Here is a 23,910-nt window from a genome sequence, read left to right on the forward strand (position 1 = left end):
CAGAATGGATGTCTCAGCTTTGTGGAAAGGTCTGAATACTCATCTAGGGGGAATTCATCAGACTCTACTGCTTTCTCTTTAGACAGTAAATCCCACTTCCTTAAACTGTCAAAATGTTACTGTAATAGCTGATGCCTATAGCCACTTTTATTTTCTGCAGACTGGTCACCATGTGATGTATTATATTGTGTTTAAAGTTGCAGCATTGCACTGTTAGACTGATTAGTCCTCTGCCTTACTAAATTAACTTGCTCTGCATACCAGCTAGTTGCTGCCTAATACAGTACCCAGCCTTCACAATCTGAGTAAAATGTGCTTGCTTCTCAAAATGACATTCCGTAGGGGCATTATACTGCATATCAAATGAACATCCATATCTATACTGCACTTGTATGAATTCTGTTCCTACTTGATGTTTGAGTTGCAGCCAATAAAAGGTCACTTGGATCAGAGCATCTAACTGATTTGGAGCTTTTCTCTCCAGCCCTCTACTGAAAATGGGCAAATGTCAATAAATAAATAAAATAATAAACAAACAAATAAATAAATACAAATGTGTTTCAGAGTGTTAGCTGAGAGCTGTATAGCCCAGCTTCTTAAGTCAGTGAGATTCATGCATAGATCATTTTTAAGGTAAGTAGAACTCTAAGAATTTTATTTGTAAGAACTGAAATTGTACAACTCATATTCTTTAAAAAATAATTAAATTATATGTTTCTCTAGTGATGTGAACACTGGGCAATAATCGTTAATTCGTCAGTCCTCCGAATCAAAATCTGTACATTCATAGATCAGCATTATGATGAAATAATGTTCATCAGAAGGCATTCTTTAAACTGGCTGCAGACCTTAATATTTACGTGTGCCATATATTTCATTTGGCACTGGTGGAAGTAGAACTCAGAACAGGACCTGATTCAGTTCTATAAGTCTGTGAAATAAGAATAGCAAAGTCAGAACTGTAATAATAGCTCAGTCAAGTATTCATCTGAGTTTATATTACAAGATGGGAATGCCAGTGAAATATGTCATTCATTCATTTTACTCATTTGTTCTCTGACCCCAGGCTTAATCCATTGTAGGGTCATGGGGATTCACAGCCTATCCCATCACTCAGTGGGCACAAGGTATACAACTTATCATGAATGAGGTGCTAGCCTATCAGAGGACATGTGCACATGCGCACACACACCCTGCATGCATATAGACAATATAATGGATCATCAGTTTGTAAAAAACATGCAGACACAGAGGGGTTGAGCAGAAGCTGCACAGAATGCACTCAGTCTGAGAAAGAGGCCCCTTGGTATGGGAATTGCTGGAGATGAAACTTCAGTGAGAAAAAAAATCATTAATTACAAATTTTATAATACAACAAGGAATGGAGGAAAAGGGAAAATCACTTTCTAGCAAAAAAGAGATATATCAGCATAAGACATCAGGATCTAAAATACATAGTGGGTTACTTAGGAGAAACATAAGGTTTTATTATTTCATGGAAAGGGTAGTAGATGAATATAACACTACTCTTGTTGAGCAAGCAGGGTCAGAAACAGTAATCAAATTCAAGAATGCATAGAATACACATAAGGCGATTCTTATTAGGAAAATAAAAAAGCTGCCCGCTTAGGATTACCTGTACTATATCCTTTAACCTGGGAAATGAGAACAGTACTTACTGGATGCCAAAAATATATAGTTCTGTGTCAAAGCAACACAGGTGTAAGATAGTGTATGAAATGCTCAGGTAGGTAAGTGTACAACAGGGCAGAAAGAAGTACAATGGCGAGAAAAACAAAGACAACAAGAAAAAAAATGGAAGGTAGGAGTAAGAGTTTGTTGAATTCTTTCTACGAGGCCACATTTATACAGAAAGCATCTTCAAAATGATTTAATGCTACTTTAACAAGAAGCTCCTGTGGTACCACTTAAACTGGACAAAGGACAAGTTTAGGATTAGTTATGGTACAACTATGATTTGGTATAGTATGCAATTATCAGCAGAAAAATATTTAGCAGACGAGAAAATTAGCACAGAGAAGGAAAAAAGATGTGTTAATGTTATACTGTAGGTGTTGGACCAGAAAGCAGATGCAACAGAGGAGCTGGAGACTCAGGAATAGTCGGACAACAGTTAGAGAAGGCACAGTAAAAACAAACATTCAGAATAAAGTGCAGCCATGTGCTTATACAATCTGGAAAGAAGGCATTACTGAATTGCACCTTTAAGTAATCATATGCCAGACATAAAAACAAATGCCTGCTCCCAATAAGCAGCAAAAAAAAAAAAAAAAAAAAAGAACTGGAAGGAAGATAACAATACAAGGATGACAAACTAATTGTGACAGGGAACTTTTTGTAAAGCGGCTTAAATAGATACTAATAATACTTAATAAATTATATTAAAATATACTAGTAACCACAAATTTGAGCAAGAACCACAGTCATCTTTCATTCCAAATCAAAGCTCTCAAATTTTATACAGTGCAATGTCAAAGCATATAATAAGAGTATTTTGTTCAGCTGTGCTCTGAAATGGAGTATTTCCCTTTGTTATTTAGTTACAGAGACATCCACTAACAAGTACATTTATGCAAAGGTATGGAAACAGAGCTACCCTATTATTCACACGTGGAGTCCACTGATGAAAAACAAAATAAGCAAAAACCTTCAAATATACCCTGGAATAAAGTCCAGGCTTACTGCCGATGTGCCGAAACAATCTACAGTGCCAATGTGGATTCAGATTACATCAGACCACTGCAATTTCCTTGTGAAAAAGTCTAACGTAATTGGAATCTGTCTGTAGTGGCACATATCTGGTTCAGAACTATTGCCAAGCAAACATTCTTCAAGTCCTGGATGCCAAAGACAGAGCTCAAATGGTTTCAAAACAGTAGCCTTTTCTAAATGCGTGTGCATGCTTTTAAATCTTAGTTATGTAAAACCACTCTCCCTTATTTGGCTTATTTCTTAAGTAAATTTTCCTATTTTGGATCTACATTCTAAAGCAGAAGAACAGAAAAAAATGAATGTGAAAAAAGAAAGAGAGTGTAAGCCAGTAATACAGGCAGTTGTGCTTTTAATCTTCTTAAAGACCAGATCTTACTCAAAGTGAGTTTAACATCTAGCCTTACTAAAATGTTTCAGTAGCATTTTTTTGCAAGGAGAGCAGAGGCCATCATGTTCATGTGAGTCCTGGCCACTGTGGAGACCCTACACCTCAGTAAATTGGAGGCACAGCTCCTGTTTCAATTTATCACGCTTGACTGACCCAAGCTGTTCTTGTTTGATGTACTAATGGTGTAATTTTATTGGGGTCGGAGAGCAGGCCATGATGTTCCTTCAGCTGTGACAGCTGTGTTTTCACAAGTTTCTAAACCACTCAGTCTCTAACTATAAAGGTACAGAGCATTCCTTGTTTTCGGTCCTTAGCATTTAAAAAACAAACAGTTAACATTGTTAAGGACTCTGGTAGAAAGTGTAAGACTTGCTGTGTTAACATCAGTCTTGTGGTCATCAGAAATGCACTATAAATTTTGGGGGGTTATTATTAATGTGATGTGTTAATGATTACATAAACATAATTGTGACCCTTTTGTATTTAGCCAAACTGCTTTTTACAGGGTACTTGTGATATGCAGATAAAAGGTATAAAATGCAGCTCTGGCCTCAGAAGAAATAAAACAGTATAAATGAATGATTCAAGGGTGTACATGTTACTCAAAAGATTAGTTTATGCACAGAAACAGACAAAATAGCATTCGATGTTGAGAGGTGTAATAATATATGCATTTTAAGAGTAATCAGTAAAACTCCATTGAGATTCTTTAGTGTTTCGCTCAGAATAATAGTTGTGGTTTTAGAAGTTAGTTGTCATATCGGTTTTCTCTCTTTTCTCCTTCATCTTTCTCCTTTTGTACATATAAGCCAAGTAATGAATGTATAACATGCAGATATCATTTCTCATATGAGTTAATACTTGTTTACAGATACTTGCTGTATATATCTTGCACCTTTACTAGTGTAGTCTATCCAATGGCTTATGTTTAATGGATGGCATTCAACCTCATGCTGTCAGAAGCATATTTTATTTTGTAACAGGATAGTTTATTATAGCAATAAACCACACCTGGGTGTGGGTAATGCTGGATTTACCCACGGTTGGTGTGGTTTGGTCACGAGGGCAAAGCCCGAGTGGCCAAACGAAGACAACCATAGGTAAATCCAGCATTACCTACACCCAGAAGTGGGTTATTGCTATTATACAATGACATTATTTAAGAAAAAAAAATTACTTTTCTTAAATAATGGCATTGTATAATGCCTCCTTGCTGCCCTTCTGCAGCTGTCTGGTATTCTGCGGCAGTTCTGATGTACTGTGCATGCGTATGCTTACGCAGTACATCAGAGCTTGGGTGGAAGCAACGGAGAAAGCAAGATCTTCGTTGCTTTTTACAGTGTCTCGCTATGTTAAAGGAGTTTAACATAGCGGGACAGCTTTAAAAAAAACAACGGAGAATCTCTGTTGCTGTTTTTAAAGCTGTCTCTCTATGTTAAACCCATTTAACATAGCGAGACAGCTTTAAAAAAGCAACGGAGAAAGCAAGATCTCCATTGTTTTTTACAAACAGTCTCACTATGTTAAAGGAGTTTAACATAGCGAGACAGCTTTAAAAAAAGCAACGGAGAATCTCTGTTGCTTTTTTTAAAGCTGTCTCGCTAAGTTACACCCATTTAACATAGCGAGACAGCTTTAAAAAAAGCAACGGTGAAAGGAAGATCTCCATTACTTTTTTTAAAGCTATCTCACTATGTTAAACTCCTTTAACATAGCGAGACAGTGTGTAAAAAGCAACGGAGATCTTGCGCTCTCTGTTGCTGTAAAAAAAGACTTATACTAATGGAAAAAGTCTGGGCAACCGGAACTTTTTCCATTAGTATAAGTCTAATTTACAATGTGCATGCTGACCAATCAACGTGCATGTTTTGGAATATTAATGGGGGGGTCATTGTATAATGTACAATATGCACCATGACTGTTGGTATCATATGCTGCAGAGTGTCATCTTGTGACTTCAGAGGCTTTTAAGCAACAAAGCATTATTTTATTTAGTTATTTTATAGCCAGAGTTACATCAGAAAAATGAAGTCCAACTCATCAAATCCTTTTAATGCAAGAAAATCTGAATAAAAGCCAAAAATTCAATTGGAGCAACCTAAGAGGCTTCTCACAAAAAAAAAAAATACAAAGCGTAAGACACGTCCTATGCAGACCAACTAAAAATCCCACCCCTTTATTCCATCTCATATTGTTTATTGAGACAAGACTTATGCCTGACCTACAAGGCATTCTCTGATCCAGCCCTGATGAAAATGTTGCATATTTGCAAAAAAGATTATGCAGGGGTTACGTGTTCCATGGAGCTGAACCTTATTTGTGATTCTAACAGAACTTGCTGGAGAGATAAATTCATATCCCAAAGACTACCTTGTCTATGGAATAAACTTCCCATCTTCATAAAACAAAGCCTGTTCCTCACTTTCTTCAAAAAGAATTTGAGTAAATGGATGGGGAACCACAAATTCACTCCTGGAGTACTGCCCATGTCCCTTATGGACAGAGGCAGTCTGTCAAATGACTCAGGGCTCCACTACACAAATACCCACTACGTGATACTACCCCATCCCATATCGGGGGGATTAAGATATAATACTGTCATATCCTGGGTATTATTGGCTAGGCTTGTAAAGGCTCTTAAAGGTTCATAGGTTCATAGGTTGGTACTAGGCTATCGGCCCTAGGGCCTATACAAGCCTACCCATAACAATTCCCTGGATATTTCTTCCCACAATATTTACTTCCCTGGATCCCTGTCTAGCAGGGTGACTGACGTGATCCCCGGGGTGAATTTCCTATCTCCCATCCAATCGTCAAGGTTCCTTTTGAAGAGGGCCAAGGAGGCGCTCTGCTTGACATGTATGGGCAGTCTATTCCAGAGTATGGGGAGTCTCTGGGTCAGGAACCTATCCATCCAGCATGTTTTGTTCATTGTGATGACAAGGTTTAGATCCCTGAAGCGTGTGGCTCTGAGGGATTGGGATTTCTTGAAGTGGAGCATGTCCAACAGCTCAGGGTTTGACATGGCCTTTTATGTTAAGCAGAGATCGCCTCTGAGTAGACGATATGCCACAGAGTATAGCTGGAGTTTTTTTATTTTTTATTTATTTATTTATTTGCTGTTGGTTAACCAGGATAGTCCATTGGGCCAAGAGAACCCGTTTTCAATGGAGTCCTGGGGAGAAAAGCTCCATTACAGATTACATATTATAGAGATTTATATGCAGATTACATATTATAGAGATTTACATCCACATTATTGTACATGACATCACAAGGTACAGTGGTTACAATGAGTAAAGTTAAGCATTAATACAATCAAAGTATAAAACATATTAAAGTTGAAACCAAATTATATATTAGGCACATGGATAAGGAAGGGAGTAGATAGATGCATAAGGCTTTCAGGAGGATAGGAACTATTAAGGAATAGATTACTGTCTGAGGTAGAGAGAGTAAAAGGGGGAGTACAGTAGAGAGTATAGAAAGATTATGTGGGGTAGGAGCAGGAGCATTCCCATGTGGATGATAGGTAGGAGTGGAGTGATTTTTTAAAGGTAGGAAGGCTAGTGATGGTACGAATGGAGGGTGGGAGGGAGTTCCATAGGCATGCTAGTGAAAAGGAGAGGAGGTTATGTCCTGGGGGACGATGGGGTCTATAGACTTCTATTAGGTTTTGATTAGTAGATCTGAGAAGTCTTTGAGTGTGGTGGATTTTAAAGGTAGTGGACAGGGAGGGACAGAGGGATGGTTGAAAAATGAGTTTGTGTGCATATGTTAGTTGAGTGTAGGAGAGGTAGTTGGGAAGTTCAAGTCAATTTAGTTTGTGGAGTGGTACACAGTGATGGGTTGAAGATTTATTGCTAGTGGCAAATTTGGCTATTTTATTATAACAGGTCGAAAGTTTTGTTTTGAGAGATGATTTTAGATTAGTTAAAAGAGGGGCACCATAAAGGAGGGAGGGTAAGAGAAATGTGGTAGAGAGAGTGAGTTTGGTAGTAGGTGAGAGGAATTGTTTGTGACGGTACAGCAGGCATAGTTTTTGGTGGGTTTATTTAATGTTTTGTAGTAGATGGGACTTGAAAGTAAGGTTATTATCAATTTGGACTCCTAGAAGCTTGGTTTCTGTTACCAGTTCAAGTGGGTTATTATTTTGACTGGTAATGGAGAATGGTTGTTGATCCAATGTGTTGGTTTTAGAGGGGGTGAATAACATTAGTTTTGATTTAGCTGCATTAAGTGCAAGATGGTTGTCTTTCATCCACTGTTCTGTGGTGGAGAAGGCATCTTGAGTCAGCTTTTGGAGAGTTGGAATGGAAGATGAAGCACAGATGATTGTAGAATCATCTGCATATTGGATGATGTCAGCATAGGGGATAGAGTGATAGTAGTCATTTACAAAGATATTAAAGAGAAGGGGTCCTAATATGGAACTTTGTGAAACACCTGTGGGGGTGTTTAGGAAAGAAGAGAAGGATTTTTTAGACGGTCAGCATAGGGCATCTGCTTTAGGCCTGTGATTCTTTTAGTGAGGTATTTCTGCGGCCTTTCCAGCTGTTGCAGATGTCTTGTGAGATACATACCAAATGGGGAACTGTACTGTATAATGGGTCTAATGAGGAATGAGTACATACAGTGGCATTAGCCTAGTAATCACCTATGAACCTATAAACACAAAAAATACAGAATATAGAGAATCATTGCATAGCATACACTGAACAAAAACGTAATAGCAAAAACTGTGAACTAAATAAATTAACTATGCCTGCCTGCTCCCATGTGATCAGCTTATCCCTCCACACCCTGTAGAGATAGATATAATAATACATGCACATACACCCACACACACACACACACACACACACACACACACACACACACACACACACACACACACACACACACACACACAAGTCAGGATTACATTACTTACATTTAGTGAGAGATAGTGTAATGAAACTACACAAAATACTATTATCAGCTAACAAAAATGTAAAGGTTGCATATAATTGGAATATATATTAGCTACAATAAGTTAACACAAATCTCATTGAGAAAGTGAAGTATGTGTGTGACAATTACAGCTGTGTGATGTCTACTGGAAAATGACATGATAGTTGAGCAGTGTGAAGGATGTTAGAGCTTATGAAGACTTGGACAGAAAGTCATGATAAACAAGAGTATGAGAGTGAGAAGTGCAGACTGGTGCAATAGAATGTGTGAGAGTAGCACCTTAACCATTATACCAAACTGCAACCCAGATGAAGGACACTAAGAGTGCAACTAGAAGGAGAAAGGGAGAGAGAGAAATATAACTCAAGTTAAGTGATATGGCTGTAGGAGAAACACTGACATCTGGCTGATGAGAGGAGGTGGGTCTTTGAGTCTAGAACAGAGAAGTTGTGATCTGCGCAATCATGTTTAGTTTTTCGGGGGTTACATTGTGAGGGCGGAGTGGGTGTAGTTTCAGAGGCTGAAAAGGAAAGTTATCTAATTGGTTTATCTGCTAGAAAAAAGAAGATCTGGTTGGCCAGGAGTCTGAACAGCTTGGATCCGAAGAGAAGGTCAACCCTTTGTTGAACAGGGAGCTATTTTGCTTTCTAAGTGTTTTACAGTGGTGTTTATTTTAGGGGACTGGGCAATGGTCATTGTTTGAATATGTGTGGAATTTTTTCTTTGATGCTGAGGCTAAGACCGGGAGGCACCATTGAAATTGACAGAGTAGAATTTCTTAGCCTGTAGTTGTCCTGGAGGTTTCAGTGAGAAAAGGGAATATTTTCTGGCCCACAATATAAGAAAGATCACCTTTTTCTTATGGAGTCGAGGTGGAGGGAAACATTAAGTGAGGTGTCATGCCAAATGCTAACATATTTAATAGAAGTAGTGTTTTCTTAGCATCTCTTGTTGTGGTCATAGAGTTTAGTGAGGTTTTTTAAGTTTCTGTTTTGGTACCAAAAAATCATAGTTTTAGTTTTATTTGACTTGAGAAGGACGCTTTTATTAGAAATCCAATGGATTAGAGCTCGGAAATCTGCTTGCAAGTCTTTCTGGAAGTTTAATACTGAGTTGTTCATATAAAGTAGTACAATGTCATCTGCATATAATGGGGGAAGATGAGGTAGGTAAAGGAGGAAGTTTATTTATAAAGCTGGAGAACAGTAAAGAATGAAGGATGGAACTGTGTGGTACTCCATTTTGAAAGCCGACTGATTGGGAAATCAAGGTATGAATTTTGATGGAGAAGTAGTGATTGGTGACACACACACATGCACACACACACACTCTATGTGCGTTGTTATATATATATATATATATATATATATATATATATATATATATATATATATATATTGGAATCTAGAAATGTATCAATAGAGATCGCCGTATAGTGCTGAATGGGAACTTTACCGTTCTCTTCACTATAGTGCGATCTCGGAGTTGGTATATTTAAGTAGCAGGGGATGGGGGGGTGCAGGGGGGCAACCCCCTGCAAAAACATGATTCTGAGGTTTTCTTCTTTTAGGTGATTTTTATTTTTAATTTTGAGATTCCAAAACTTCGAACATCGAGATTTAGAGGTTCGAGGTTTTGGGGTTTCGAAATTTAAAAGTAAACCCCATATATACATGTACATACATATATATATATATATATATATATATATATATATATATATATATATATATATATATATAAATAAAGGTACTTACGGCAGCCAGTACCTGATATGTGTGGCTATCTTACAAATCATGGAATATGATTATTATCCAAATCATATTAGCTAGCTAAAAATGGCAAACCTCCACCTTTCTCCAAGGTTATAAGCAACTCAGAAATCATATAAAAAAAAGTATTATTTTGGATAAATGCCAATATTTCAGTAAATTTCAAAGCTCTCACCCAAATGACTCCCAAAAATTCTGGAGCACTATCGACTCCCTGCTCCACACTGGTTCTCCTACCACCCCTAACCCTTTCCCCTATCACTCTCCCTCTGAAACTGCAGACTTACTCAACAAACACTTCATAGACAGCATCTCTAAACTCCTACCCTCTGGGAACTCTGCTCATCCCAACTCTTCTGTGTCACCCTCACCTCCTCCTAAACTCTATGCTCCTCTGTCTCTCAGCCTTTTTGCCTTGTGACCTATTTCTACTAATTATATCAAATCCCTGCTTCTTAAACTAAAACCATGCTCTCCGTCCACTGATAAACTCCCCCCTCAATTTCTGAAAATTGCTGCAGACTCTATTGCATATCCACTATCTATCTTAATGAACTGCTCCATTTGGGAATCTACTGTACTGGAAATATGAAAATCCTTCTATATCACTCCTCTGCACAAAGATGGCAACTCTGTTGAACCCTCTAACTATAGACCAATCACTATTCTCTCACTACTCTCTAAGATCCTTGAAAAAGTTATACATACTCAACTATGTCCTATCTCATTCACAAAAATTTCCTCACCCCCTTGCAACATGGTTTCTGCCCTAAACACAGTACCTCGGCTGCCTTACTATCCTTTACTCAAAAGGTTGCTGAAGCTAGGGACAATAACCTCCTCATCTCCTGTCTATTCCTTGATCTCTCTAAAGCCTTCAACACTGTGTCTCATCCCATCCTTCTTAACAAACTCTCAGACCTAAACCTCTCTCCTTCTACTCTTGGCTGGTTCCAGTCCTACCTTGCTGGCAGAAAACAAGCTGTTAGATGGCAGCAGGCTTTCTCATCCTTCCTTACTGTTCAAACAGGAGTACCCCAAGGCTCCATACTTGGACCGCACCTTTTCAACATTTTTACCAACAACCTACATTTATTCTGCAGTCTCATCTGTAATACAATACGCAGATGACTACTCTCTTATCTAGCTCCAATACTATCTCTGAACTACACACACTAACACAGAATTCCTTTATCTCTGTTGAAAAATGGCTCAGAAACAATCAACTAATCCTTAACCCTAAGAAAACTCAACTCCTTCTCTTCCTACCTCAGACACTCTCTCACCTTAAATCCAACTTTTCTCTTTCCTCCCTAGATGGCACCACTATCTCCCCTGCCTTACACACCAAATCCTTAGGGTAATAATTGATGACCATCTAAAATTTGACTTGCACATACAACAGGCCATAAAAAAAAAAAAAAACGAAAACTTGGACTACTTTATAAGAACAAAAACTTCCTCACTACTGCCACTAAACGCAGTCTTACACAGGCACTCTTACCTAGTCTTCTATATGCTTCCCCCATCCTTACCAATATCTAAACTACTTCAATGCAGAAACTGGAACAAACATACAACAAAATTGCCAGATTTATTCTAAACCAACCACTCTCATCGCATCACTGCCTCTCACTAAACAAACTTCACTGGCTGGATTTTCCACACCTTCTCCTACAATCGTAACTCCACACTACCTTTTCCATACTCAACAACCCCTCTGCCTGCCCTGCTCTCACCTCCCCATGTTACTCTCTACTCCCCCCCCCCCCCCGGCCTCTCCGGAGTGCTGATCAGCATCTTCTCTCAGTTTATAAACCCAAAATGAATATTAACAAACTACTTTACAAACACTCTGCCTCACTAAATTGGAACAAACTCCCTCTCCATATTATATCCAACCTTTCCTTTCCCTGTTTTAAAAAGGAGCTTAAATCTCACCTACTAAACTTGAATTTATGCCATTGCCTTGACCACACGTAGTGTTAGTCTGTCCCACTGCATAACCTGTTGCATCTCCTAACTTTCTTTCTCTGTTAGTAACTTCTGCTTAAACTAACCTCCTAAACCTTCAGCTCTACTACTATAGCCCCTTCCTTTCTGTCCCCCCTCCCATTCTCCACACTATTTATCTTTTCCCCCCCACTTCATATCAGTGTCTATACATTGTCCTTCTTTTGAACAATGATTATTTTTTTGTTTTTACTCACATATGTAGTACATTTTTAAACCACTGCTATCAGTGTGACCCTTAATGTTCATCATTTTTTTTCTTTTGTTTTTCTCTTTATAATTAATTTCATATTTCCAGTGTTATTTTTAATAGTTTTGCCCTGTATGTTTATCTTTGCTTATGTTTGCTGGGGCTCTTTCCCCTTGGGTCTCCACTGAAAATGGGTTGCGTATTATCAATGCAATGAAAATAGTTAATAACATTTTCTTTTTTACAATTATTTTGTGTTGTGATTGTTATTTAATATTTGTATATTGTCACTTTATCTTCACTTATGTTTGCTGGGGCTTTTCCCCTCAGGTCTCCACTGAAAATGGGTTTGTTCGCAAACTCAGTTGGACTAACCTGGTTAACAAATGTAAAATAAAATAAAACAAATACATAAATTAAGTCAAAGCTGATAGCTGCATATGGCAGCAACTGATGACAGCTTGACATGAATTTTTGGAATTTTTGGAAACAGGTCTCTCTCTCTCCCAATGCTTCGAAAACAGTTGTTATGGATTTAAAAGTTATGTTTATGTGCCAGAATGATGTACGTCATTTTAATGATTCATATGGCCAAAACTGCAGCTTTTAGTATGATGACCTCCATGGCCTTCCTGTTGGCAGCTCCACACCCGGTCACAGCAGCAGCACTGATCTGAACATACCTAAAATAAACTAAGCATTGACCCTGAATGTAGCAGCAGCATTCCAGGGCTAAAGCAGGTGTGCAGGTCTGTTTTATTTTAGAACTGAATGAACTGTGCTATCAGTCTATGCAAGCATATTATATATGCGTATGTCCAAAAGCAAATCAGCAGTTATTTAATTATTTTTATTTTCCCCTTTTAATGACCTCAGACATGTATTTTTTTCAATACTTATGTTGAGTCATCATCCCCACTAAACTGACCACTCCCTCGACTATCATTGTACTACTAATTGAATACACCATCCTGCCTACACTTATTCCTGACATATGTAGACACCAGCTCAAACCCCCCAGCTGTCCCGGTGGTAATCCACCTGATGCAGCCATCTACACAGACAGCACAGTGGACTTGGCAGGGTAGTTCCTTCATAATTTTATGGCAGAAATGGTATTTTGGCCCTGAGCCTTTCAATACCTTTGCACTCTTCCAGTTTACCTGCCTCTCTGTAACTGAATTCTGGTCACCAGCAGAGCTCTTCTCCCTGCACCACCATGCCACCTTGAAAACTCTAACAATACAGTGACAACCATTAAAGAGAAAATGTGAAAAATGCAGTGCTGCCCCAGCTGCATTTCATTCCCTAATGTAAGGGGAATTACACATACTTCAGTGTACCTTTACCCTGAACTTGAAACCACCAAGTCCTTCTCTTCGAGTTTACTGCAGGATAGTCAGAAGAAACTATTGTGCTACAGGTGATAGAACAGAGGCATAGTACTCCACCAGTAGCACTACAGCATTCCTAAAAAATGAGGGAAACTTGCCAAAAAGAAACATCAGTGGTACTGGTTGAGTAGACTATCAGGGTTTTCCAGACTGGAAACCTTAAACCCTAATGACAACAGTAACAGCATAACAGAAGGGGAGTCAGAAATGTTTGAGACAGAGCTTTGCTTCGAAAGGATGAACTACAGAGTAATAAAGGGCAAATGGGTACATTGTGTACATTCAGGATTTCGTGGACTGCAATATGAGGTAATTAGCCTTATACATCATAACACGGTAAGAGAGGAAATGCTGAACATTATTTCCCACCTGTGAACCTATATGTCCAGGTATAAAAGAAGTTCAGAAATATGCAGAACAGTAGAAAGCAGGGGAAAAGTCTTTGGTAACTTTTGTGGCCAGGGTGTTTATAACAGAAAAAAAAGTAAAGGAACCTGGGGTATGGAGTTTCAAAGTGTTTGGTCATCACAATGATTAAAAGCTAATATGAGATAATGAAAGCCGATGTAGTAAGGATAGGATAGCATCTACACATCAAGGAGTGTGCGGAGGCATGCTATTAACTTCAGTAAATGAGTTAGTGTTACAGAAAGTACTAACCACTTCTTATACCAACAACCCCATGAATCACACACAGCACAAATGAAATTTTGAGTAACAAAACTAGGGAAAACTAATCTGGTAAAATATATGCAGCAGAAAAGAAAATGGAATGACTGGAGTATTTGAAGAGACTTAGAAAGCTGAAAAAAATACAGCAGAAGATAAAACAGAATTTGGGTACAATCTGTAGGCACACTATTTTCAGACAGTAAATAGAAGAGGTGACTTTAGAAGAGGTAATTGAAGGAGAAGATGATATTATTAGCACATGGAAGAGGAATGGTTCAAGACAATATCAATAAATACTCCACGGTGGTGCAGCAGTAGTGTTGTTGCCTCACAGCAAGAGGTTCCCCCGTTCGATTCTCAGCTGGAGCGCCTTCTGTGTGGAGTCGGCATGTCCTCCCTGTGGTCAAGTGGCATTCGAAAGACAGGCGTGAATGGGCATGCCTTCGTTGTAGGTAGGGCGTTGGGCTGGCACCTTGGCACCATAAAAATCTACTGCCAGTCATTAGTGGGGTGGATTTCTGCTGTGGCGATCCTTAACCGGGAAAAGCTGAAAGAAGATTTGACTCTGTCTTAGAGGAAGCAAGTGTCAGAGGGTGGTATGAGGCACTGGGTAAGACAATGGCACAAGTTCCAAATGAGGAGCACACTTATTCCTGACAGAAGGTGAAGGCTGCGTGGTACAAAATATGGATGGCTATGTAGGGGCCAGCTATGGCTGTCTAGTGGATCTCAAAGATCACAGGTCTTTTTCCATCAACAGCTTCATAATATTACATACAAAGTGATAAAATAAAGAGAATGGGAAAATGAGAGATGAAAAAATAAAGGTGTTACCCTGGCAGATGAAAAATGTAAAGGTGGCAGCAAACAATGTTGACAAGAAATCTAAAATATAGTCTATAAGAATGATACAGGCCCACGACTGAAAAATAAAATCCAGTCACTATAAATCATCATGGCACAGGCCAGCATTTATGGATCAGAATATTGCTGGCTGTTTGTGCATGAGAACTACTAACACAGGCATCATCATGTCCAGCTATGATCCATTTATGAAAGAACAGATGAAAAAAGAAATGATGAACTATTGTGACTTAACGACGTGAAAGCACATAAGAGCCCAGGGGTGGTTTTAATGTTACCAAAGCTCAGAATTTCTAAATGGAAGCAAATGTAGAGTTCCAAAACAAAACTTGATTAAAAGGCAAGTTGTTTTTTTTTTTTCCTGGGGCAATATTTCCACTCACTCCCGCACTTCCTATATCACTTAATTATTCCAGCGTTGAGGTCACACTACTATGGACACATGACTTGTGAAAACCAACAGGAAAATGGCAAGAAAGAGGAAGATGGTACCACTACAGTACCTTTAGTTATCAGATGTGAAGTACAAACTTCCTGTGCTGCTCTCAGGGGTAAGTGCAGAGGGTACATTTATGGCTTTCTGATGGCTTTCTCTGCCCTGTCCCAAGCAGTCATCAATGCAGCTACAAACAATGGAGCAGTTTTCAGCCCGGTATTCACAGCACACATTACTGCAGTGCTTTCTTATGGTTGGAAAGACATAAGACAAACAGGTTTCAGAGAAGGACAAAAAATGTTGTATTGTGTTTACCAGAAATCACATAAAGACTAAACACAATGTGTACATTGTTAGGCAGAAACAGGGAGGGAATATGACAAACAGTTAAATACACACAGTGAATCTAAAAAGTCCATGGTGGGCTGTCATTAAAAGAAAGAAAGCTGTAAGAACAAGAAAATACATTCTGAAAATCCAACATAAATGGTAAAGGTGATAAAAGGAAATATACATAGACACACAAGCACACAGTGTGGCATGGCTAGCCACCTGGCAGTATAGATATTAGCTCTAGATGACTGTTACTGTTAATGTATCACCCTGTCCCTGTATAGAACAAATGGGAAAATGGGTTTTGTGTGTGCGCGTGTGTGTGTGTGTGTGTGTGTGTGTGTGTGTGTGTGTGTGTGTGTGTGTGTGTGTGTGTGTGTGTGTGTGTGTGTGTGTGTGCGTGTATACACACACACATACAAATATATAGGTGTACTGTATCCATATATCAAAAACTTAAACTATTAGAAGCAAGTAATCAAGCACAAATGGTCACTAACCAGTCAATCAAAAAAAATAATAATAAAATAATTATATGTACCATCTCCAAGGGGAAAGAGTAAATTCCTCAATCCCCACTGTACGTTTATGTGCAATCAGCTGATTTTCAATCGCACATACTGGCTTTTTTCCTGGTCTAGGAAAAAAATCTTTGACCAAGAGATCAAAGATATATATATATATATATATATATACACACACACACACACACACACACACACACACACACACACACACACACACACACATGAACAAACACACAAGCATGCTCACACTCACACACACACACACACACACGCACGCACGCACGCACGCACACACACACACACACACACACACACACACACACACACACACACACACCTATATCTATACTTTTTTTATTTTGTTTTGTTTTGCTTTTTCATGGAAAGTATGTTAGAGTATTGGAAAAGTCTTCAAATAAAAGCAGAATTTTCAGAAATGGTGACAGAGTTCAAGAATGCTACAGAAAAATATAAAAGTTATGGCAAGCAGCAGGTCAGATGCCACTTCATAAGGGTGACCCCATAGTGATCTCAGAAAAATCTAGACCATTTAGCCTGCTGGGCATCTTCAGAAAGGCCCGGCACCATACATATCATTCTTTCCTCTCTGCATTGCTTGAAATAAACTGAAAAAATCAAAACACATAGTATGAGTAGCTAAAACACTTTTTGTTGTATTCATTTATGTCATAAGGATGTTCTGTTTCTCTGCCATGCAGAGAACATTTGGTTTTACCAGTATAAAAGCAAAACAGTTGCGGCCTGCCACACAAAGGCTCTGCTACTACAACAGACAATGATCACTGAAGCAATATTGACAGTTAGTATCAAGATGGTCAAAAGTCTTACTTTAGTAGCTCCATGTCTGGTCTGTATTTTAATTTCAGATCCTACTTTTGTAGGTTAAGTAACATCCTCTGCAATGCCAGGGGTGCCTTATAAAAGGATTTTTTAAATATTTTTTACCATAGTTATAGTCTGTTTTTACCTGCACTTCCTTACCATAGACATATTAATAACATTTACCACATCTGTACATTAACAGCTCCTTTTCTGTTTCATATTAAGGCAAAGCTGACAGCTTCATATGGCAGCAACTGATGACAGCTTGACATGAATTATGGTTAAGAGGAGTCATTTATCTTTTAATGATTTTGATCTACAGGCAGCTGGACTATTCTGTTGTATGATCACACCTCCTAAATCTTTCTGACTAGCATCATAGCTACATAGCTTACATTCATATCATAGTATTTAATGTTGAAGCATCAATAACTAGTTTCTTGGAAATTCCAATGCAATTAGTTTGTTGGAAGATCCATTCAAAGATAAAATCATTCCCTATCAGCTTTCTCAAAGTCGTAATAACCACAGACATAATAGGCACAATCTTTACAAGATACTGCATCATTCCTATAAAGATGTACAATCCCTTCTTATTTTCTGGCATTTGCATCTGCACAATAAGTTAGGTTTTTATTGATCAAATTTCAGGCCATCTGAAATTAGAATATGACTAATGTATTTCAGAAATGCTGCTGTGATTTTGCATTTGCTCTTATTTAACTTGAAATTATGATGCCTTAATCTATTCAGCAGTTGCATTAGTCTTAGATAAATCTCTCCCTTGTTGACCCCACACAAACAGATTGTAAGCAGTGCTTATGGCACCCTTCAGTGCTTCAGTTACTTGTGTAACAGCTCACAGAAACACCTCTGGCTCTGACGATATACCAAATGGAAGTCTACTGAAGTACAATGGTGTCATAAATGTCAATAACTTGGAATGTTCTTGATCTAGAGTTATCTACCAAAAATCTTCGTTTGCATCTAGTACTGATAAAAACCTAACATTTAGCATTCCTGAAACTATTTTTTTAAATGTAAGCTATAGGTAATTTTCTCTCTTAATCACTTTATTCAGATCCTGTAGATCAATAAAAATGCATAACATACCCTTCTTCACAATGGTGTCCATATAGCTCACTCATTCTGTTAGATTTAATTTCCTTTTAATGCCACAAAAGTGTTTCATTATCTTTAGCTCTTATTCAGTTCATTTCCAAGAGTTATGGGCACTTTTCATGAAGCATGAATCAGTGGCAGTGTACTGGGTTTTATTTGAATATGATATTCTCCTGTAAAGCTCTCTAAGCCCATGAATAAATCAGCATGGTCATGCAGGATATCACTACTATAGCTTTGCATTGCACACAGGATATCTCGGTGCGAAGATAAATGATTTTATACATTTGTTCTTTGTGATAGATTTTGAGCACATGCATTTTTTTTTTTTTTGCTGTCAAACAAAATATCTTTTTTAATGTTCCTAGATTCTCTCATGCCACATAAACCAAATTGTTTGGATAATTAACAGCTTTAACTGCAGCTATTTGACAAAGAAGACATTTTCTGTGTAGTGAAATGTCAACCGTTTCTGATTTAATGATGCCACCCAATGGCTGGAATAGCCTAACAATGTTAAAGATCTCACTTTGTGACTAAAATGACTTAACAATATACACACACCTCTTTCCTGAACACCAAATAGAACCAAAGCTTTAAATGTGTACTCTGACAATATATTGTATTTGCCCCCAGTATCTAATTTAAATTCCATATTTTGTCCATTATTTCTTAGTATTTATTTCTAACAATCAGCTTGGTGTAAATGCTTGACTGTTTCAGGTGCATTTTCAGATTTCACTGTATCATATTTTAACAGTGTCAACAAGCACTTTGTTCTGATATTTATGTTAAACAATATGTAAATTTGTACCATGTTCTAATATTTTTGTTAAACAATCTGCAAATTCTTTTGATCACACTGTTGCTTTTACACATTTTAGAAAACTATTCTCTAGTCTAGTATGGGTCTGTAAGCTTGATTAAGGGTGTACAATGTCTCTTCCTGTCATGCTTGTAGTCATTTTTGTCTTCTTATTTAACTTACATTTTATTTTTACTTACATAATTTTTAACTGTGCATTAGTAATTGTACTTGCTGTGCACATGTCCACAGCTTTTGATAGGGTAGCTCTGTCTCTCTTACTAGTCTACTCTGACCTTGAGAGTCCAGAATATAAAGCCTCAGGTCTGACTATTTATCTACAGTTTGTCATTGACCTTTGATCCTAGCCACCATGATACAGTACACTTATGGACATTCTTGCATTTGATCATTAAGCTCCTGTCCTAAAAAGGACTGAACTATTCTGTATAGATGACTTTGAGTGCGTAGGAAGCACCTATCTCATATAGAGCAGTTAAAGTACCCTAGGATTTTGTTAATGAGTGAGGGTACAGGGAAGATCAGGAGACTGAGCAGTGAATACAGGTAAAGGTGACCCATGGATAGGAGGAGAGGAGATCAGAAGACTGACCAGTGGCTGGGTGCAGTAACCACAGTCCATTTATGAATCTGACTCCTATAGTGGTCCTGTAAACAGCTGCTGCCATCTATGGAGTTTACTAGTCAAGTAGGGAATAAACATAGATTACAGCCAGAGTCCAGTAAAATTTCTGCAATAAAGTAAGAGCTTTGTGCTAGGGTGAAGCCCTTTATTTTCACTAGACATTTATGTTTCTTATCCTCACCTATAGCCATGAGGTTTTGGGTAGCAATCAAAAGTTTGAGTTCACAGATAAAAAAGGTAGACCTGAGGTTCCTTCACACAGTATCTGGGCTCACTCTGCTCAAAAGAGTGAGCAGCTGGGTAATCCAGAAGAACCTTAGAGTAAGGTCACAGCACCTTTGTGTTAAGAGCATATCTCTTAACTGTCCAGATTTTTGCAGAATGTCCAGATTTTTTACTCATATTTTTGTTTCATTTGTCATAAAACTGTAGTTTTCTGGCAAGTCACTGGCAAATCATTAAGGACTGAAGTCAGAAAATAATGGCAGACATTTAATTTTTAGACTTCATATCCTTCAGAAAACTAAAGTTAATGCAAAACCTATTATTCTATCAACTTTCTAAGTTTGTAAGAGCAATATTTAAAAAGTGTCCCTATCTTGGGGCCTTTGCCGCCCCCCCCCCCCCATTATTTCTGGCTTTGTCCAGATTTCTTGGTCTAAGATGCTGAGAGGTATGGTTAAGAGGAGTCATTTGAGGAGGTCTGGGCACCTTGTAGGGATGTCCCATGGTTAATTCACATGGCTTGTGTGCCAAGTACAGCCTACTAATAGGAAATCTAAGTGCAGGTCTAGGACACGTTGGAAGGATTGTATCTCTTAGCTTACCTGGAACACCTGATGATATCACAAGATGGGATGGAGATTGTTGCTAGGGATAAGGAGGTCTGATCTATCCTGCCCAGCTTGCTTCTACATGAACCTGACCAGAGCAGATGATTCAGAAAATGATGATGATCTTCATTGTCAACATCATCATCATCTACATCATCATGTTTCCCTGAATGGCATCTGTGTAGCAACTAGATGTGTGTGCTCTATACTTTTATCAAACATTACAACATGGATGTGGCATCACAAAGCAGAAAGGCATTTTCCTGTATCAAGTTTCAAGATTTTTAGGAGCTGTTTTTCTTCACTGTCTTATAATGGTGACCTTTCTATTTGACCTCTATTATATTAGCCATGACCTATTTCCTACAGCCACTCAAAATAAGGTAAGGTACTCACAATAACAGCAGAGCTTCACCATTGCTGAGTGCTCACTATAACAGCAGAGCTTCACCATTGATAAGTGCTCATTATAACAACAGAGCTTCACCATGGCTCTTAAAAGAACATAATTTCCTTTATGTCTTTCACTAGTACTGCAAGAATATGATAAACTTAAAGACATCCTATCTCACCGACTTAAGATCCAAGTAAAAAGCAAATAAACACTTAAGCTCTTTTCACCCCATTGATACCAACCAGCTACAAATATGGCATCTACTCCTGACTAACAGAGATGACCCATTCTTTCCTTCCGTGTATGCCTCTCATACTCTGTGTGCATGAAATCTGGAAAAAGCTAAGTAAAAATGAGGAGACACAGGCCCAATATCAGTCACAGATTTTAAATATTGTTCTGATAGACTTGGAGGGTTGCTAAAATAAAATTTTTTGCATCATCATGCGTTTTCTTAAGGCTATCAAGTCTGAAGTTCAAATGTATGCCATTATTTAGAGATTTGAATCGTCAACTATTTGCGAGTACAATACATATTTTATGTGGTACAAAACAAAACACTGAGTCAAAAATCTGGAGATTCAAAGGCAACACTGAGCAGGGTGATTATACTGCCGGACGGGTGATAAGTTTATATTTATTTATTTATTTGTTAATTTATTTATTGATTGCTTTTTGTTGGATGATGTTGAATAATAAAGTGAAAGGCATCTGTACAAAATGCAAATTTATGTTCTTCTAAATCGTTGTGGGTTGTTCTCAGATGCAGCAAATGTCCATTCCATTTAAATGTACAATTTTTTGTTTGCCTTGAGTTTGTACTCTAGGTCAGAGCCTTTTAATGCCCCTTGTGATCTATGCTCTAACCTGGTTAACAATCCGAGGTTAATAAGTAAATGTTACACAGATTGTTGAAAATTACTTTCATTGTCCAAGATTTCTGCAAAGGGAATATAAGCTTTCCTAACAAGAATCAGTGGCCTCACAGTTGATTTCCCTAATTATAAGGTTCACAAAACAGTGTATTAAATAACTATGTAAAAAACAAAAAATGCCACACAGAATGCCACCAAGCCGTATTGTGGAGTAAACCAGCTTTACAACTGTTTCTGAAGAAGTTCTTTATGTTCTGTATGTTTTAGACCAAAAGTGCTTAAACTCAATTAAAATACAGCTTGGTGGCATTCTGTGTGTGGCAGGTTTTGTTTTTTACATAATTTCACATAATGTTTACATAATTCTAAGGTTACAGAGAGGCAAATTGCCCTGCAGAGGAAGTGGGGAATTCTTCAATCCTCCACTCCAAAAAATAGTTTGGTGAATTATGGTATAAACATTTTGTACCATTCAAAGCTTGACTCATATCAGTGGCTTTCAAATAACTATTTTCTATCCTCTATACAGCAAATGCCGTTTTGTACAGCAGACCCATGAAGAAATTTTCCACAGTGAAATTGCTATGGGCAGGCAGGCTGATATTCACAGACCAAACAATATACAGTTATTTCAAGACAACAGTATGCATGTAATAAATACAGTTTATAGTCACATAGAACTGCATATCATTAAAGGGTGAGAGATTAGAATTGGCATAACCTGGGGATACAAATAGCAGGGTTAGAGGAAGCGTACTAAATACAAAAAAATACAGAGCAGAAAGAGGTTAGCTATGTCATCAACTAACACCCAGTTCTGATAGTGGGTACAATGACTAACATCAAGAGTGAAGCACTGTCAGTTATTTATTAATTCATTTCATTTAAACAATCACATGTACAATGGATGTAGATTGTCTTCAGTCAGGAAGGGCCTTATTTCAATAATTGGTAGTCTGAGTGTGGGAACCAACACATTTTGTAGTTCTTGGAAAAAGTTTCTTTAAGATCTGTTTGTATGACTCTTGGTAGTAGGGGGGCGGGGGGGGTGAGAGGAGTGTCCGTAGAGGATCTAGGTTCTCGGCCAGACACATGCCATTTTAATATATGTATGTTATCCTCTCTATATACCTATCTAGAAAAACAAAGTGCTTCACAAAGATATGGCTTGTTAGGTTAACTCTGCTGTACTTTTATTTCTTAAAAAGTCTACCAGACAGGACATTGGGGAATAATATCCTCTGAGACAGTTTGCATTGAGCACCCAAGCTAATGTAATTTGTTAATCTAAATAGCCTGTTCTGCCTGAGAATTTTATAAATGGCATATTGGCTATAACTTTTTATGTTACATTACATTTGTTTTATGGCAAAGAGAGACAATAAGTTGCCCTTTAAGTGCATTTGCTATCCTACCTTTCCACCATCAGTATCTTCCTTCTTATTGTTTGTCCAACTGTCCGTGCTTCTCGAATATCTCTGTGGGTTCCCTCTCCACCACAAATTCTGATACTTCATTCCATAGTGTCCAACCCAGTGTCTCCTCCTTTCTCCACCTTTAAGAATGACCCCTTAACATCTCCTGATATGATCTTTTGCACCAATGTCATGCGCCACCCATCTTTTCTAGTCTCATCCATGAAGAGGTCTAGCTCCTTTAGCCACTAGTCATATTTCTTCCATTTCAATCCGAAGGAAATTTCTGGCAACTTTCTTCTTTTTATTTTCAGCAGACTAACACTGTTTACCTTATATGGCCATCAAAAGTACACATAGTATTCAAGGTATGGCCTGGCCAAGGCCCCCTAGAGGAGAAGATTCACATGCTTTCTTCTGTAATCTACCCCCTGAGGGTCCTTGCTACCACTATTGGCCTTTTCCTATCAAGCTCTCCTGTGACCCAGGCATAAAAGTGTGTTAGGTTTGCCTCACAGCTCCTTCTGGCCATGAACTCATGTTGGTTGATGTCCTGGAGGTTGTTGATCTTCAGAAATACTACCAGCCTTCCCCTTGGGATTCTTTCCATGGCCTTTCCTGCTACTGACGTTAAGCAAACAGGACTCTGGTTTCCCAGATTTTTTCTGAGCCCTCCCAGTTGCACAAGGGCACAGCACTTTA

Source organism: Protopterus annectens, chromosome 12.part0 (genome assembly GCF_019279795.1).
Source record: "Protopterus annectens isolate FY-2018-M chromosome 12.part0, PAN1.0, whole genome shotgun sequence".
NCBI classification, from domain to species: Eukaryota; Metazoa; Chordata; order Ceratodontiformes; family Protopteridae; genus Protopterus; species Protopterus annectens.